At 37.8% G+C, this 16,263-nt stretch overlaps 1 long non-coding RNA gene across 13 annotated transcripts in view; it reads right to left on the bottom strand.

Moving 5' to 3' along the window:
* The window catches only part of LOC110199368 (uncharacterized), a 230,504-nt gene that overhangs the window by 145,299 nt on the left and 68,942 nt on the right, over positions 1-16,263 (bottom strand). For 10 of the 13 annotated variants that reach the window (XR_002322011.2, XR_002322000.2, XR_013485369.1 and 7 more), the window contains one exon: positions 9,492-9,947. This is a non-coding gene — a long non-coding RNA (uncharacterized LOC110199368). The other 3 variants (XR_013485371.1, XR_002321996.2, XR_013485372.1) reach the window with 3 other exon arrangements.

Genomic DNA, 16,263 nt, shown 5'->3' with positions numbered 1-16,263 from the left:
CTAACAGTTATTTCCTAAGCTTGGCATTCCATGTTTTCCTCAATTTATTTGCCTAGGTTCTTCCCTGTAACCTAGGGTTCCCCAACTCCTCACCTTCAGCTCTTAGAATCACTAGCTTCCTTCAAGATTCAACTCAGGCACACCCTATTGGAAACTCCTGCCCCGCCCCCAGCTTTAGTTCTTAGTGAAGTCTCTCCTACCTGCATGTGTAAATATGAAAAGCTCTTGCAGAGGAGAGAAAGTGAGGGTGTGGCTTTGCAAACATGTGTATTTTCCTTCCCTTTTCTGAAGGGGGTGGGGGAGCGCTTATTGAGAGTGTAGTGCTTTTCATTCATTAACATACTTAATTGGGGGGTTGACTGGTTTGCTCTACTGCTATTTTCTTTGTTACAAAGGATGATTCTCAAGGTAATGAAGAAGTGAGAGAATGAAGATTGTGCACAAACAAAAAAATAGCAATAATCAATCATGAGAAGCATAAAAGGAAAGTGTGCAGAGGGCTGGTTTGGAAGCCAAGAAGACCTGGGTTCAAGTCCCACTTATGATATGTACTGTGCGTGTGACTTATCTCTTGGGTCTCTAGACCACTAAGACTATAATTTGCAGAAAAAGTATTGACCTGCATTGATAAAAAAGTGTTTCCATACCAGAGTTTCCTATATGAATGAAATCATGGGTTCCATCATTTCTAGGCTATTTAGTCCAATCTACTCATTTTACATGAAAGAAATAGAGGAGGAACCAGATGTCCCAAGAGGTTGTTCAGTGACATATACATACTAAGTGTCAAAGGTGGGGTTAACCAGAACCCAGGATTTCTGACTCCACAGGACCTCAGTGTTCTCATAAATGTGCATATTTACATGCATATACATGTCTACGCATGTGTATATATATGTACATATGCATTCATAAAAGTTAAAATGTGTACTTATGTACCACCTATGTTGGAATATAGGAAGCTGCATTTTTAACTACCTCTAGTTCTTTGGGTTTCTACTTAGTCTTCTTCATGTCCAAATACAAATTCTGACGTCTCCAGAAGCAACCCCCTCTGAAAATGTATCATTCAAATTTTTACCCAATTCTGTCCCTATGCAGTATATCATTGATGTAAATTATGAGCAGTCTAGACACTCAATTGTAGGTTTCCTGTGTTTTAGGATGACTCAAAGAAATGAGAAACCTGCTTAAAATTCAAATTCTTTAAATTTATTTAAAGTGTTCATTTCATTCTTTTACTTATTTACCTATTTCTCCCCCTCTTTTACCTATTACCCAGTTAAATAAGTGGTTCAAAAACTTCCCTCTCCTCCAGTCTGTCAGTAACTTTCTTTCATTGTGCCCTTTGTCAAGGAGTTTTACTTTTCTTAGTCTTCTTTATAATTTCCCCCTCTTCTAGTCTATTCTGAATTGTATTTTCTGATTTATGGCCAATACACTTAATTATACCTGTGTGAGACATGATCTCTTAAAAGTGAAGCCTCCTCAGAGGATTAATAGTTCTTGTTAATATTTCTTGATGGTTGCTTTCAAAACCCACACCCACTCAGACCCTGTTTTTAAGCACATAACAGAAAGAATAAGCCCTGCCTTCAACCTGAACTGCTTGCCCTTAGCTTCCCCTCCTTTTCTTGTCTCTGGGATAAGGGGGAAGAGGGTTAGGGAGGGGAAACTGCAGTGAAATTAGGTTTCCTAGGAATTACCTAACTCATGGGAATTTTGCCCTAAACCCCCTCCTGATTACCACATCACTGCTACATCAGCATTAGGTTTACTAAATAAGGACATGTATGTTTGGATTAGCTACACCCTGTTTCCTTGTTCTTTGTCTTTGAATTTTCGTGCCTAGAATATAAGCCCACCTCCCCAGCCCATAGGAGTAAGGGATAGTGGTGGTGGAGGTTTTTTGCATGAGGGTATATAATCTCATTTTGCTTTCTGTGCCTCGCTTCTTTCCTCCTGGAAGTGTAATGGGGGAGCAGACACCCCTTCTCTCGAGATTGTAATAAAAAGTAACCTTTGCTTCACCTTGAGAAGTCTCTGAGTTAAATTGATTTAGAGTTGCTGTCCCACACACCTGCATGGTTTTCAGACCTGGCCGTTTCCACACATAGTCTGGTATTTGTCAATATTCTCAGTCAGCATTTTTGATAATAATCAGGTCATAGTGTTTTGCAATTCTTTCATATTCTCAGTTCTTCTGAATGACTTCAAAAGTGATAATTCCTTCAAAACGGAGTCACCTCTAGTATTGTTAAAATTTCAATATACTTGGTCTAGGCAAGTTACTGTTTCCATTTGTATTTTCTTTAGTGCCATTTCTCCTTCACACTGGATTAAAGACTAGGATGATAGTTGTGAGTTATTTTGTTTTGCTGGTATATAAATGTGTAGAATAGATTCTCAGAATTCTTTTTATTTCTCATTTCTTATAATTTTACCTTGATTACTTTTTATGTTGCTTGATTCTCCTCCTTCAGCTTTTTTATTAGGACAACTACATTTTCTTAGTCTTTTCAAAGAACCAGCTTTTAGTTTTATTTAGAAATTCTGTAGTCTTTTTGTCTTCCTTTTATATCTCCTTTCATTTAAAAAAATTTCTCATGCTTATTGCTTAAAAATTCATTTTCTAATTTTAAATTTGCAGGTTCAGTTCATTAATCCTTTTTTAAAATTTTGTTCATGTGTTTTCAAAGGTAATTCTTTTCTCTGAAGACTTTAGATTCATCGCAGAAATTCTGATGTCATAACTGTATTTTCCTATTTCACACAATATTTCCTAAGATTACTTCTTTGACCCATTTATTATTTTGGCTATTATTATTAAGTCTCCATTTGGGTCTGTCTATATCCTTAGTTGGTTTTCCCAAGGCTCAAGACTATTTTCATTGAGTAACAATCTGTAAGGAATTTGTTCAGTCTTCCTATATCCAGTTTTAATTTCTTGTGTACTAGCATAGAGTCTATTTTTGTAAACATATCTTTGGCATGAAAAATACATTTATTCTTCAATATTCTTTGAAAGGGAGTATAGTGCAATGCAAATGGAATTAGTTCTACAGTCAGAGAACTTGGATTCAAACACTCTGGCCAATCACTTCATTTCTTGGGGATTCAGTTTTCTTGTCTGTAAAATGGGTAGTTTAGACTAAATGGCCTCTGGGGGACTGTCAAATTCTATGCCTATTAGTGACAGCCTTGTGTTTCCTCCATTTATTTCCTTTCTATTTATTCTTATGCCCTTCTTCATTTAGGTCACTAATAAGTCCCTCTGAAGAGCTGTGTTTATAGTACTTTGATGCTAATCTATTCCCATAGGCCCACTCTACCTCTACTGCTTCTTTTCACCTGCCCTAACCCATTTTTTTTCCTATTTATGTATTTTTAAAATTTTATTTTTATTATTTTTTTAACATGTGTTTTTAAAACTTTGGGTTACAAATTTTCTTCCTTCCTCCCTCCCCATCCACCCTCATTGAAAAGGCAGCATCTCGACACAGGTTATAGATGTGTAGTCATGCAAAACACTTTCATAGTAACCATGTTGTGAAAAACTAAGTATATTTCCCTTCATCCTATCCTACCCTCCATTTATTCTATTCTCTCTTTTGATCCTGTCCCTCCTCAGAAGTGTTTACTTCTGATTATCCCTCCCAATCTGCCCTCCCCTTATCAACCCCTGCTCTCTTGTCCCCTTCCCCCTTATTTTCCTGTAGGGTAAGATAAGATTTCCATACCCCACTGTGTATGTTATTCCCTCCTTAAGCCAAATCCTATGAGAATAAGATTCACTCATTCCCTCTCACCTTCCCCCATTTCCCTTCCACTGTAAAAGCCTTTTCTTGTCTGTTTCATGTGAGATAACTTACCCCATTCTACTTCTCCCTTTCTCCTTCTCCTAGTATAATCCTCTCTCATCCCTTAATTTTATTTTCCAGATATCATTCCTTCATCTTCAACTCACCCTGTGCCCTCTGTCTATACATACATACAATTTTTTCCCTCCCACTACCCTAATACTGACAAAAGACTCATGAGTTACAAATATCTTTCCATGCAGGAATGTAAACAGTTCAAACTTAATAAGTCTCTTATGATTTCTTTCCTGTTTACCTCTTCCATGTTTCACTTGAGTCTTGTATTTGAAAGTCAAATTTTATATTCAGCTCTGGTCTTTTCCTCAGGAATGCTTGAAAGTCCCCTATTTCATTGAGTGACCATTTTTTACCCTGAAAGATTATACTCAGTTTTGTTGGGTAGGTGATTCTTGGTTGTAATCCTATCTCCTTTGCCTTCATACTCCATGCCCTCCAGTCCCTTAATGTAGAATCTGCTAAATCTTGTGTTATCCTGATTGTGTTTTTGAATTGTTTCTCTCTGGCTGCCTGCAATATTTTCTCCTTGACCTGGGAATTCTGGAATTCGGTGACAGTATTCCTAGGAGTTTTCCTTTGGGGATCTCTTTCAGGAGGTGATGGGTGGATTCTTTCAATTTTTATTTTGCCCTCTGGTTCTAAAATATCAGGGCAAGATTTCTTGCAAGATAATGTCTAGGCACTTTTTTTGATCATGGCCTTCAGACAGTCCAATAATTTTTAAGTTCTCTCTCCTGTATCTATTTTCCAGGTCAGTTATTTTTCCAATGAGATATTTCACATTCTCTTCTATTATTTCATTCTTTTAGATTAGTTTTACAGTGCCTTGATTTCTCATATAGTCGCTAGCTTCCAATTGCTCCATTCTAATTTTTAAGGAAGTATTTTCTTCAGTAAGCTTTTGGACTTCCTTTTCCATTTGGCCAATTTTGCTTTTTAGGGCATTCTTCTTCTCATTAGCTTTTTGGACCTCTTTTGCCATTTGGGTCAGGCTATTTTTTAAGGTGTTATTTTCTTCAGCATTTTTTTGGGTCTCCTTTAGCATCACTCACTCTCAGTTTTTCCTCTACTTCTCTCACTGGCTTCTCAAAATCCTTTTTGAGCTGTTCCATGGCCTCGGACCAATTCATTTTTTTCCTAGAGGCTTTGGATGTAGGAGCTTTGGCTTCGTTGTCTTCTTCTGGTTGTATGTTTTGATTTTCTTTGTCACCAAAGTAAGATAAAATAGTCTGACTCTTTTTGCGCTGCTTGCTCACAATCCTGGTCAATTACTTGAGTTATAAACTCTTTGCTAAGATAGGTGTCTGTTTCCAGTTTGGGGAATGTACTGTCCCAAGCTTCAGGGGGTTTGTGCAGCTGTTTTCAGAGATATTTCTAGGGAACTGTAAATTTTCAGTTCTTCCAAGGTGCTACAATCAAGGGCGAGGTATTTACTCCTTTCCTGCCCTGTGCTCTGCTCTATGAGTGACCACAAGAACTCTTATCTGTCTTGAACTGTGGGAAGGATTTTCACTGCACAACCACTACAAGTTCCACCACAAGCTTTCACCACACCAGCGCTCCTCCTCACCACAGGACTGCCACCCAGAACTGTGACCCAGATCCAAGCACAGGAAAGCAAGAGAATCCTGCACCAGCAGAGAGATCCCTGCAATCCCCCTCTGATCAGCCATTTTATTTCCCCTCAGTCTGTGGGCCAGAAGCTCAGGATGCAGCCGCTGCCCTGGGGCTGAGCTCAGGGAATGGGGCTGGGACCCTGTAGAAACAGACTTTTCCCACTGACCTTCTAAGTTGTCTTTGGCATTTGTGGGTTGAGAAGTCTGGAAACCGCCACAGCTGCCAGTAATTCGATCCTCTAAAGCCTGCTCCAGGTACACTGTGGCCTGCGCGCCCACGCCTAACTGCGTTCCTCTGCCAGGCCAGCACGATATACCTTTCTGATCAACCATTTAGGCTGTCTTGGGCTGGAAATTTGTTTCACTTTTCTTTTTGTGGGTTCTGCTGCTTTAGAATTTGTTTAGAGCCATTTTTATAGGTATCTGGAGGGGTTTGGGGGAGAGCTCAAGCAAGTCACTTCTTTTACTCTGCCGTCTTGGCTCTGCCCCCCCCAATTCTTTAAATTTAAATTGTTCATTTCACTCTTGTGTTTATTTAAGTATTTCTCCCCCTTTTTTATCCCTTTTTCTACGATCTAGTTAGGTGGGTGGTTCAAAATCTTCCCTTTCCAACAACCTGTTATCAATAGTAATTTTAATTGTGCCCTTTCTTAAGTCTTCTTTATGACTTTCTTGCCTCCCTAATTTATGGTCAATACACTTTCTTGTTCCTTGTTTATTATTTGTCCCTCATAGGAATAAAGTTTCTAAAGTACTAGGTTTGAGTTCTCTCTTCCATCCAATTTCTATATTGTTGCCTTTGTAAATCTTACCTTATCTTCCCTTTTTTCCCTGCTGTTTCTGGCTCTAAGAAATAAAATTTATATGGGATGTTGGATAGAAATAGTGTTGTGTGATAGGAGTCACTCTGTGTCACAACTCTAGAGGCTGCTTCTATTTCATTCCTTTCCATAACTGTTCACTATTCCTAAGGCCATGTTATCAAACCTCTAGCTCTATGACTTCTTAGTACTCTGGGTGCCGGCTGCTCAAAATAACTGAAACATTCCCATCTTTGAGTGGAATACTTTTCAGGAGAGCACATTTTCTCAGAGGTAGTCTCCTAATTTGCAAAATCTCCCCAGATGAAAGCCATTATAAGGTCTCTTTCTTTTATTGCTGACATATAACTCCTCTCCCACAGAAATGATCTTTATTGGCATCTTTTCCTGTCCCATTTTGGGAAGAAGCCTTTTCTACTCCCTCACATACCATTCTTTCTCATTTCTTTTACTCGATTTTCCCACAGTCTCCCCACCCATCCTACCACCTTCTTGATAAACTACAGGAATTATAAACCTTTCATTGTTGATCTTTGTATTTGGTAAGGGAATATCACCTGCTTTTCTTAGTCACTTACCTCTCCTGTCCCCAATTACATAACTTCCCATTTTTATTCTCCCCCTCTCCCCTCCCTACTCAGACACTGATGCTCTAAAGGAAATCAAAGAGGTTAGTTCATGGAACATTAACGTTCTTTTTTTCACTTTTGCCCCTAATTCTTTGGGTTTCCCCTTAAGTCTTTAGCCCATATACTCTTTGATCTAGCAATACCACTACCAGATATATACTCTAAAGAGTTCAAAGCAAAAGGAAAAGGACTCATATGTATAAAAAATATTTTAGCACCTCTCTATTGTGGAAAAGAACTGGAAACTGAGTGGGTGCCCATCAATTGAGGAATGGCTGAAAAAGTTATGCTATATGAATGTGATAGAATATGATTGTGCTGTAGGAAATGAAGTGGATAGTTTGAGAGAAACCTGGGAAGACTTGTATGAATTGATGCATAATGAAATGAACAGAATCAAGAGAATAATTTATATAATAAAGAACAATTTATGTAATGCTGTATAATCAGAACCCAAAGCACAATTTATATAAAAGAACAACTTATACAATATTATAAAGACAAAGAGGTTGGAAAGACTTAGGAACTTTGATCAATACCATAACCAACCACAATTCCAGAGGACTCATGATAAAACATACTATCCGTATATACAGATAGAAAGGGAAAGGACTAAGTGTGAAGACTGGAACATATTTGTTTTGGATATAGTTAATAAAGTAATTTGTTTTGCTTGACTTTTATATCTGTAATAGGTTTTGTTTTTTTGTTTCTCAATGTGAAACTACTGGGGGGGGGGAGGAGAATCCTGGTCCTGATGGGCTTATAGGAGAATTCTATCAAACTCTGAAAACCTACAATTCACAAATTATTGCAAAAAATTGAGAAAGTACCCTATCAGAATCCTTTTATGAGACAAATATTGCTGTCCTAATACCTAAGCCAGGGAAAGATAAAACACAGAAAGAAAACTATAGGCCAATGACATACAAAGGGAGAAGACATAACAAACAAGAGAACGGGCAGCAGCTGTCTGGATAAGAAAGAGTCTCTGAATGAACATGCCCACCTAGACTTCTCTTTTCTTAAGATAACAAAGTTCAAATAAATACAAGCTTGTTCACTCATAACAGAATCAGGAGAAAGTATATAAGGCAGCTCTTCTGTAGTATTGCCATCAAACTAGGATATTTGCTGGGAATATACATGATAAACATTTGAGCTAAAGCTATTTCTATCCAACAATTGGGAATTTGTCATCCAGTACCATTGACTGAATAATGGTTGATGTCTGCTATTTGGATCTCCTTTTTCAAAATTACATGGGAGGTCACCAACCTCCTATTTTGAAAATACTGTCATATAATTGATTCTTGTAAATCACATTCTAAAGTAAGGCCTTCCAGGCAATATCCTCTTGGGTAGTCAAAACATCTTCAGCTCTTTCATTTAAAAAGCTTCACTGTATCAACCACATTGATGCACAAAATGACTGACTCAAGCAGCTGATTTAACTCTCCTAATAAATGATCCCAAAACCTTTGTTCACCATGAGCTAGTATTTTATTTGCCTTTCATCCTTTTTCCAATCTAGGTTTAAGAAGGCTGTCATCCTCTTTTTCAACAGGATTAGTCACTCCTAAAAAGCCTCTCTGAAGGTGGGGAGAAACACTTACAAAGCTTTCCATTTCTCTTTTGCCCATTCTCTGAGAAGTCTTCATAAAGCACTAGAAAGAATGGAGTAGAAGGTGTAAGCTGGTTCCATCATGGGGCCTCAACAAAGGTACTTGACCTCCATAAATAAAGAATTGTTTTCAGTTCAATTACTGCATTTTAGGAAGCATTTAGAAAATAGCTGGAAAACATCCTGATAAAGATGTACTAGATGGTGAAGGGCCAGAAAGATGATGAAATATGGGTATCAATGGAGGCCACTGGTGATAGCCTAGAAGAAAGAAGGTTAATGAGGGATCTGATAGTTGTAACAGACTATCTGAAAAGTTGTTAGGTGAAAAAGGGATTAGTCTTGTTATGGCCTTAGAAGGCAGAAAAAGGGTCAAATATCAATGATAAAAACTTATACCCAAAATCTATGGGAAACTGAACCAAATCAATTAGATTAAAAGTTAATATGAAAATTTTTAAGGGATATGAAGTTTTCAAAAGAAGAAATTCAAACTATAACAATATTCTGAAAAAATGATAAAATTACTAAGCAAAATACAAATGAAAGCATCCCCACATCATCACCTTATATTCACTCATCAGATCAGCAAAGTTTTTTTTTCAAAATATATGAAGCAATGGGGAATAGTGAATAGTCAGACTCAGTACTAAGAATACCTAGGTTCATGTCCTGCCTTTGACACATATTGGTTAAATAACTCTGGGCAAGTCACTTAACTTTACAGTGTTCTAGGCAACTCTTTTAGACTATGTTACAGAGAAGGTACAGATTATCATTGGTAGAGAAAATTTCCTCATCTGGGAATTACCCATAATAATGAAGTCACAAGCTTATTAGTCCCAAATCTTATCCCCTATCTTTAAAAGATTAGAAAATTCTCCATTAAGTGGACTGCAAATACCAAGAAGCTACTATCTTACCTGTGACTTGGCTTGACTCCTTGTCAGTATCTTGACAGTCATGACAGTGATGCTGGATGCTGCAGAGATGGACCAGTCTACATCATGCAACAGAAATATGTGTCACACACATTTTTACAGTTGTGTGACTTCTTTAGACAGTCAGTGCTTTCTCCTCAAAGCACTGCCTGAAGGTTCCAGGATTACTTTCAAATACTTCCAAGTATCAGAATCTAGACTGAGACTCCAAATTAACTTTTATAAATTCACAGTTCTGGTATGCGTGTAATATGCACACCTGACCCATTTGTCCTTCTTTCAGTCAGTTCTGGAATTGGCAGTCACAGGGATTTTTTGTTCAAGTTCGAGGTAAGAAGACTGAAAAGAAGAGCCAGGACAAATCTGTTATTGGAATCTCTGGGAGCTGATGATTCCTCAGGACAACTGGGTTGAAGTCTCCTTTTTAAGTTATGACTTCTACAAAATGAATAAAAATTGTATTAGCTTATTTTTTTCTTCTTCCTACTCTCTAATAGTATGAGGGTCAAAGCTTGTTAGCTAAAGAAGCCCTACTATGGGAAACAATATTCTGTGCCCGATTTGAAACATCTGAGTGAGCCCAAACTTCCCATCTCTCTTTGCAAAGGACAAGTAGTCTTTCAAAATTGAAGGGAACAGGGAAGAGTTTAGCCATCCCTCAATCCTTTCCTGGTACACGTTCTGCTATAGTTCTTATTTGAGAAGTATTCACTAGAGTGACTGAGGTAGTCGATGCTAGATACTTATAAATAAAAACTAAAAGTAATTGCTAATAGAGAGTCTGGGAGTTAAGTAAAGCATTTCTGGGAGCCTCTCTAGAAGTCCAGGCATTCACCAGTTAGGAAAAGAAGGTCTCAGAGAAGTTTTTCTAGGATGGGAAGGAGGAGTTGGTGAGGAAGTGGCAGCAGAGAAGGTGGAATGTGGAGATACCTGTTCACCATTAACCTCAAATACAAAATGCACAGAGAAAATATAAGGATCGCTGACCTCCAAAGTACACGAGAATTTTTAAAATAACACTTTAAAAGTTTTAAAATTTATTAAAAATCATAAAGAAGATAGCACAGGACTTCTAAATATACAGCAAGCTTCTAATCTGAAGCTAAAAGTGGTTAAATTGAACAATTCCAGTAACAACCAACAAATAAGGCAAGCGGAAAGGTGAAAGACCTTTAAATATAAAATAATGAACATCCAAATAGCACAATACTATTCTATGCCCACTAGAAACCACAGAAAGAACTGAAAGATCATAATCTGAAAAGCCAAGATGTTCAGGAAGTCATTCAGGAACATATATGCTCTTGTTGGAAACTGTAGGTGTTAACCCTCTCCACCTCCCAATCCCACTCACTGCCTTTATGCCCTGGCAGACAACCATGGTCCCTTGCCATTTTCTCCCTAGGGCAGGGCCATGCAATAGCAGCAGTAAGATAAGGATAAGCAAAGGGTTTGGGGGTAGGGAAGTTCTTTGTTTCAACATCCACTAATCGTGCCTCCTCTCATCTTCTACTGCTTCAAGTCAGCCTGGCTCTGTCCTGCCCTGTCATGCCCTGCTGCCTTTTGGACCTTCTGTCCTTTTGACAGAAGAGTAAACCCTGGAAAGGGGCCTCCAGGCCAGAGGGCTCATATCAGCTCCTTCTTCTTTCCCCCATCCCCTGTTAAGTCTAGGAGGCCCCAGAGCCTCCACTCAGGACAGTCTAGCCCTCACACAAAGGCAAAAGACGAAGGACAGCAAGCACTGGGAAAAGCCTGGCATGAAACACTGGAGGGCCTGCATTTGGCTCCTGCACAGAAGTGTGGGTGTGGCTCTGTAAATGTGTGCATTCTCCTGCCAGAGAGATGATGGACTCAAGGAAGGGACTGAGACATATATTTCTGGACATGGCCAACACAAGGATTTGTTTTACATGACTACGCATATTTATTTTCCTTTTTTTTCCAATAGGATAGAGAGAAAATAGAATTTTATTCATTGAAAAATTTATTTAATTTTTAAAAATACATGTTACCTGTGCTTGAGAAATAAAATTCTAGCTCCCTAGTCAATCTTTCCCCTCCCCTGTCTTTGCCTCAGTGGCCTGAGTCAGAATGGAGCAGGAGTCTTAAATAAGACAGAGCTGAAGAGCCTTAATTTAGGGGAGGTTAGGCTTGAGATGAGGGAGACATCTAGTATGAGCCTTGTCCTTCTCCCCCAAGTCTGGCCTCTTTTCACTTCTCTTCACTCCCCACCCCCAAATCCAGCCTTCCAGATTGAGGAAAACCCAGAAGTTCCCAAAGAGCAATTCAGCCAAGGCCACTGACACACAGGCAAGCAGCAGAAGTGCCCTGAGGGAAGGCCAAGGGAGTGAGGGTAGGTGGTTTGCACCATCTCTGAATTAACTTCCACAAGTTCCTTTGGGAAAGTGGCTATGAGATATTACCCCTTGAGGAAAAGCCAAATATTCTGCCCAAAGGTTAACCTTGATAAGCTATGGAGTATAGTTAGGAAGGAGACAAGAGTTAATGGTATCACAAACAAGACAAGCAAAATTAATATCATGAATGTCTGGTGCTCATGGTACTGAAAAGAATTAGGTAGAGGGACAGACCCCCAAAAGCCAATCATCTGAAGGTAAAGTTCTTCAGTGGGAAAGCAGAGGAAAAAATTATGGGTGTTGGGGGGAGCCTGTGTCCACGAGCCATAAAATCAAACACTATTAAATAAAAATTATTTTAAAATGCATACATTTATTAAAATTAAGGTAAAAGGGGGAGGGGTGACCTGCACAGCTCCATTCACAGTTTTAGCTTTTTTATACACTGAGATATTTCTGGTTTCCCCACTCACTCACACTGTCTCAAAAACAAATGGTGATTCTAGAACTCTCCAGAGTAATCCTCTGTATAAGTATGCCTTCATTTAAATTTCTACCTATCATTCCCTTGACAGCATACTCTACCTGAGCATCAGGAACTATTTCGAATACATATATATTCAATTAACTGCAAAGGAGAGTCCCCATACTCCGGCAGGTCTACACAAACAAACCAAAGGGCTTACAGCAGAACTCAACTCTGCACTCTGTAATTCCTTCCTAACACCAGGAAAACGAAAAGGCAGGAGTTCGTTCCAGATGATACTTAAGTTTGGCCACTCTCTGTTCCTCCCAGAAGTGACTTTGGAAAGAGACCTAGCCCAATGAAATGTGAATTTCCAAGTGTGAGAATGATGGGGATGGAATCTGGACCCCAAAAAGGAAAAACCCTGGACTTTCCCACATGGCCAAATCTCTGGCGTTCGCCTGAGCCTGTATCAACTGTTCTGTCCAATCTCCCATTTCTGTTACCTTAACCTAGCCTAGCCCTCCATTGCCTTACCTCCCTATAGCCCCTGGCTACTTCCCACCCTTGACCCTACCTAGACCCCATTCCAGTCACTCCCATCAAGATCCTTCCTAGATCCCTCCTACAGTCTTTCTGTATATAAAGTCCATCTTGTCTCCAGTAAGGTGCTCAGATTCTTAGAATCTAGCCACTGCTCAGATTTTTTTACAATGTAGCCAATAGCTCCCAGGTGATCAGATTCCTTAAGAGTGGCTAATATGGTGGATCTTTAATAAACCTTGTCTTTGACTGAAAGAAGGCTAGGGCTGAATTCTTTCGGACAGGACCTGTGCGTCATAATTTTGGGATTCCAGCATCCCTAAACCTCTAGACCTCATCAGGAAGAAGCTGAGATATCTTTGAGTTCCAGCTCCTAGGCAGGGGTGGGGAAACCTGCTCCCTTGAGGCCACATGTGGCCTTCTGGGTCCTTTGGTGGGGTCTTTTGACCCCAAGTTTTACAGAACAAATCCTCTTATTAAGGAGATTTGTTCCGTGAAGCTTAGGTTCAGTCGAAGGGCAGCATTTGAGGACCTAAAGGGCCACATGTGAGGCCACAGGTTCCCCACCCCTGCCCTAAAGTATCAGCTATCAAAGGGAAAAGAGACAGAAAGTGAAAGATGGGAGAACATAACGAAAAGACTCAAATTCCTGAAAATCTAAGGAGGAAGAAAACTTCATTACAGACCAATAAGCAGATAACCCAAAAGGGAATATATTTATATTATATTTATATTATATTTATATTATGTTATATTTATGTTATTTATAACAAAAGAAAATTTTTTTTCCATATCACCTAATTTGGTCCAAACATCTATTAATAAATATTGGAAGACAAATGAAAATTAATCAAAAGGCAGATGAGGCAGAGGACCCTGTAGATTCCCAAGAGAGCATGGGACCACAGCAAGAAGTTCCTGAATGGCTTAAAAGAGAAGTAAGAATATAGTGAAAGCAGAATTTATGAATGCTCTGTATGGTAGAAATTATCAGCAGAATTTAAAAAAAAATGTGAGTCTGTAGCGGCAAGTCTCACCAGAGAAACAGAAAGCAGAACAACTGATTAGAAATGCAAGTACACAGGAGTGAAGGGCAAGCAGGAAGAAGTGAAGTAAAAAGCGATTAACATTAAAAGGAACATATCTCCATACAGGCAAAATATAATGATTTTAAAGAAAGGATGCTATGAGATAACTTAAAGAATACAGAACACACTAATTAAAAAATGGAAATGGGAATCAGAACTCTGAAGAACAAATGACACCTTCAAAACTAGAAGCATATGCATCAACAGAAGAGACTTCATCAAATGTGGGAAGAATGATCATGGGGAGGACAAAGGTTAATAACAAACTGCACAAGCAAGGACATAGGGAAATTCCTACATTGCAGCAATGCTTTTATCCTTCATCTTACCTGAAGACATCAATATTTCTAAGAATGAGGCAAAAGGGAAAATGAGGGCCAGAGGACAAACTGTAACAAGGTAAAAACTTAAAACTTTTTAGAAGACAAAACTCAAAATAGATATCTTACAAGCTTTAATTCCATGAAAAATGCAGAGATTAAAGAAGAAACAAATAAATATAAAGTCTATGAAAGAAAAAATAAAAATCTAGTACACACAGAGAAAAGAAATAATGGAGGGAATAAGAGAAAAGAAATCCTTTTTTATGAAAAGGCACTGAAAACGAAAATTTAAAACTAATAAATTGAAGTAGAAGAAAGGAAGGAGAAAGATTATACTTTAAGTGAAAGATGAAAAAAGTGGGGAAGATTTGGAGAACTCTGAGATAAATGGAAGAAAGAACTAACAGGTTAAGCAAAGCCTCTAAAAGAGGTAAAGGTATAACAAAAAGCAAAGAGGAAGAAAGTTGAGGGGAAGGGGAAGAGGAATGCCTTTTTTTAATCAATAACATTTAAAAAAATTTTTATTGATTTTAAACTTAAATTTAAAAAAAATTTCCATGTACACAGCACAACATAGAGGATTCAATATAAAACCATAAATTTCTGTTTCAGACTTTACTTTCCTTTGAAAAACTATGTAACACATACTACACCTTGTTTTCAAGATTATCCAACTTTTCTGTGTTTCCTTCTAAGTTTTCTGTTGTTCTCTGTATAATTATTTTCTCCCTCCTCCCCATTCTTCCCTAGAGAAGGCTACAATTAAACATATAGATTATACATCTGTAACTATATATACATACATACACATATATATTCACACACATATACATATATGTAAGACCATACTATACATATTTCAATTTGTCACTTTTTTCTCTGGAAGTGGATAGCATTTCCCTTCATAGGTCCAACTCTTTCCACGTTTTTCTAAAATCAGCTAGTTCATCATTTCTTATATCACACTAGTGTTCCATCACAATCATATACCACAAATTGTTGAGCTATTTCCCAACTGAAGGGCATCTATCATTTTAGCTAATCTGATAGGCATAATACTATATCTCAAAGTTGCTTTAATTTGCATTTTCTAATCAATAATGATTTGGAACATTCTTCATATGGCTATGTATAGTTTTGATTTCTTTATTGAAAAACTTCCTGTTCATACCCTTTGACCATTTATCAATTGGGTAATGACTCATATGCTTATAAATTCAACCAAGTTCCTTACAGAAATGAGACCTTTATGTGAGAGACTGTCTATAAAATCCACCCCCAATTTTTTTTTACTTTCCTTCCCCCTAATCTCGGCTACATTGGTTTCATTTGTTCAATAACTTTTTAATTAAAAATAATCAAAATTATCCATTTTACACCTCAGAATGCCCTCTATCTCTTGTTTCTTCATAAATTGTTCTCCTATCCATGAGTCTGACAGGTAATATGTTTCATGCTCTTCTAATCTTCTTGTGATATTTCCCTTTATATCTAAGTCATGTATCCATTTTGACCTTACCTTGGTATATGGTTTAAGATACTGGTCTATGCCCAATTTATGTCCAGTTGCTTTCCAGCTTCCCCAACAACTTTTACCAAATATGAATTCTTACCCCTAAAACTTAAGTATTTACATTTGTCAAACACAAGGTTACTATAATCCTTTACTACTGTGTATTGTATATCTACTTGGTTCCATTAATCTACCTTTCTATTTCTTAGCCAGCACAAGATAGTTTTGATATTTACTGCCTTATAATTTGAGGTCTGGTACTGCATTTCATTAGTTTCTTCGAAATTCCTGACCTTTTGTTCTTCCAAACGAATTTCATTTTTTTCTAACTCAGTAAAGTTTTTTTTCAAGTAATTTAATTGGGATAGCATTGAATAAATAGATAAATTAATGTAAAACTGTCATTTTTATTATACTGACTTTGCTTACCCATGAGTAATTAATATTTCTTCAACTATTTAGAT

Source organism: Phascolarctos cinereus, unplaced genomic scaffold, assembly GCF_003287225.1.
Source record: "Phascolarctos cinereus isolate Bilbo 61053 unplaced genomic scaffold, phaCin_HiC Scaffold_3;HRSCAF=262, whole genome shotgun sequence".
Classification (NCBI taxonomy): domain Eukaryota; kingdom Metazoa; phylum Chordata; class Mammalia; order Diprotodontia; family Phascolarctidae; genus Phascolarctos; species Phascolarctos cinereus.
The sequence above is the reverse complement of the archived record's forward strand: the minus strand, read 5'-3'. Positions and strand labels throughout refer to the sequence as shown.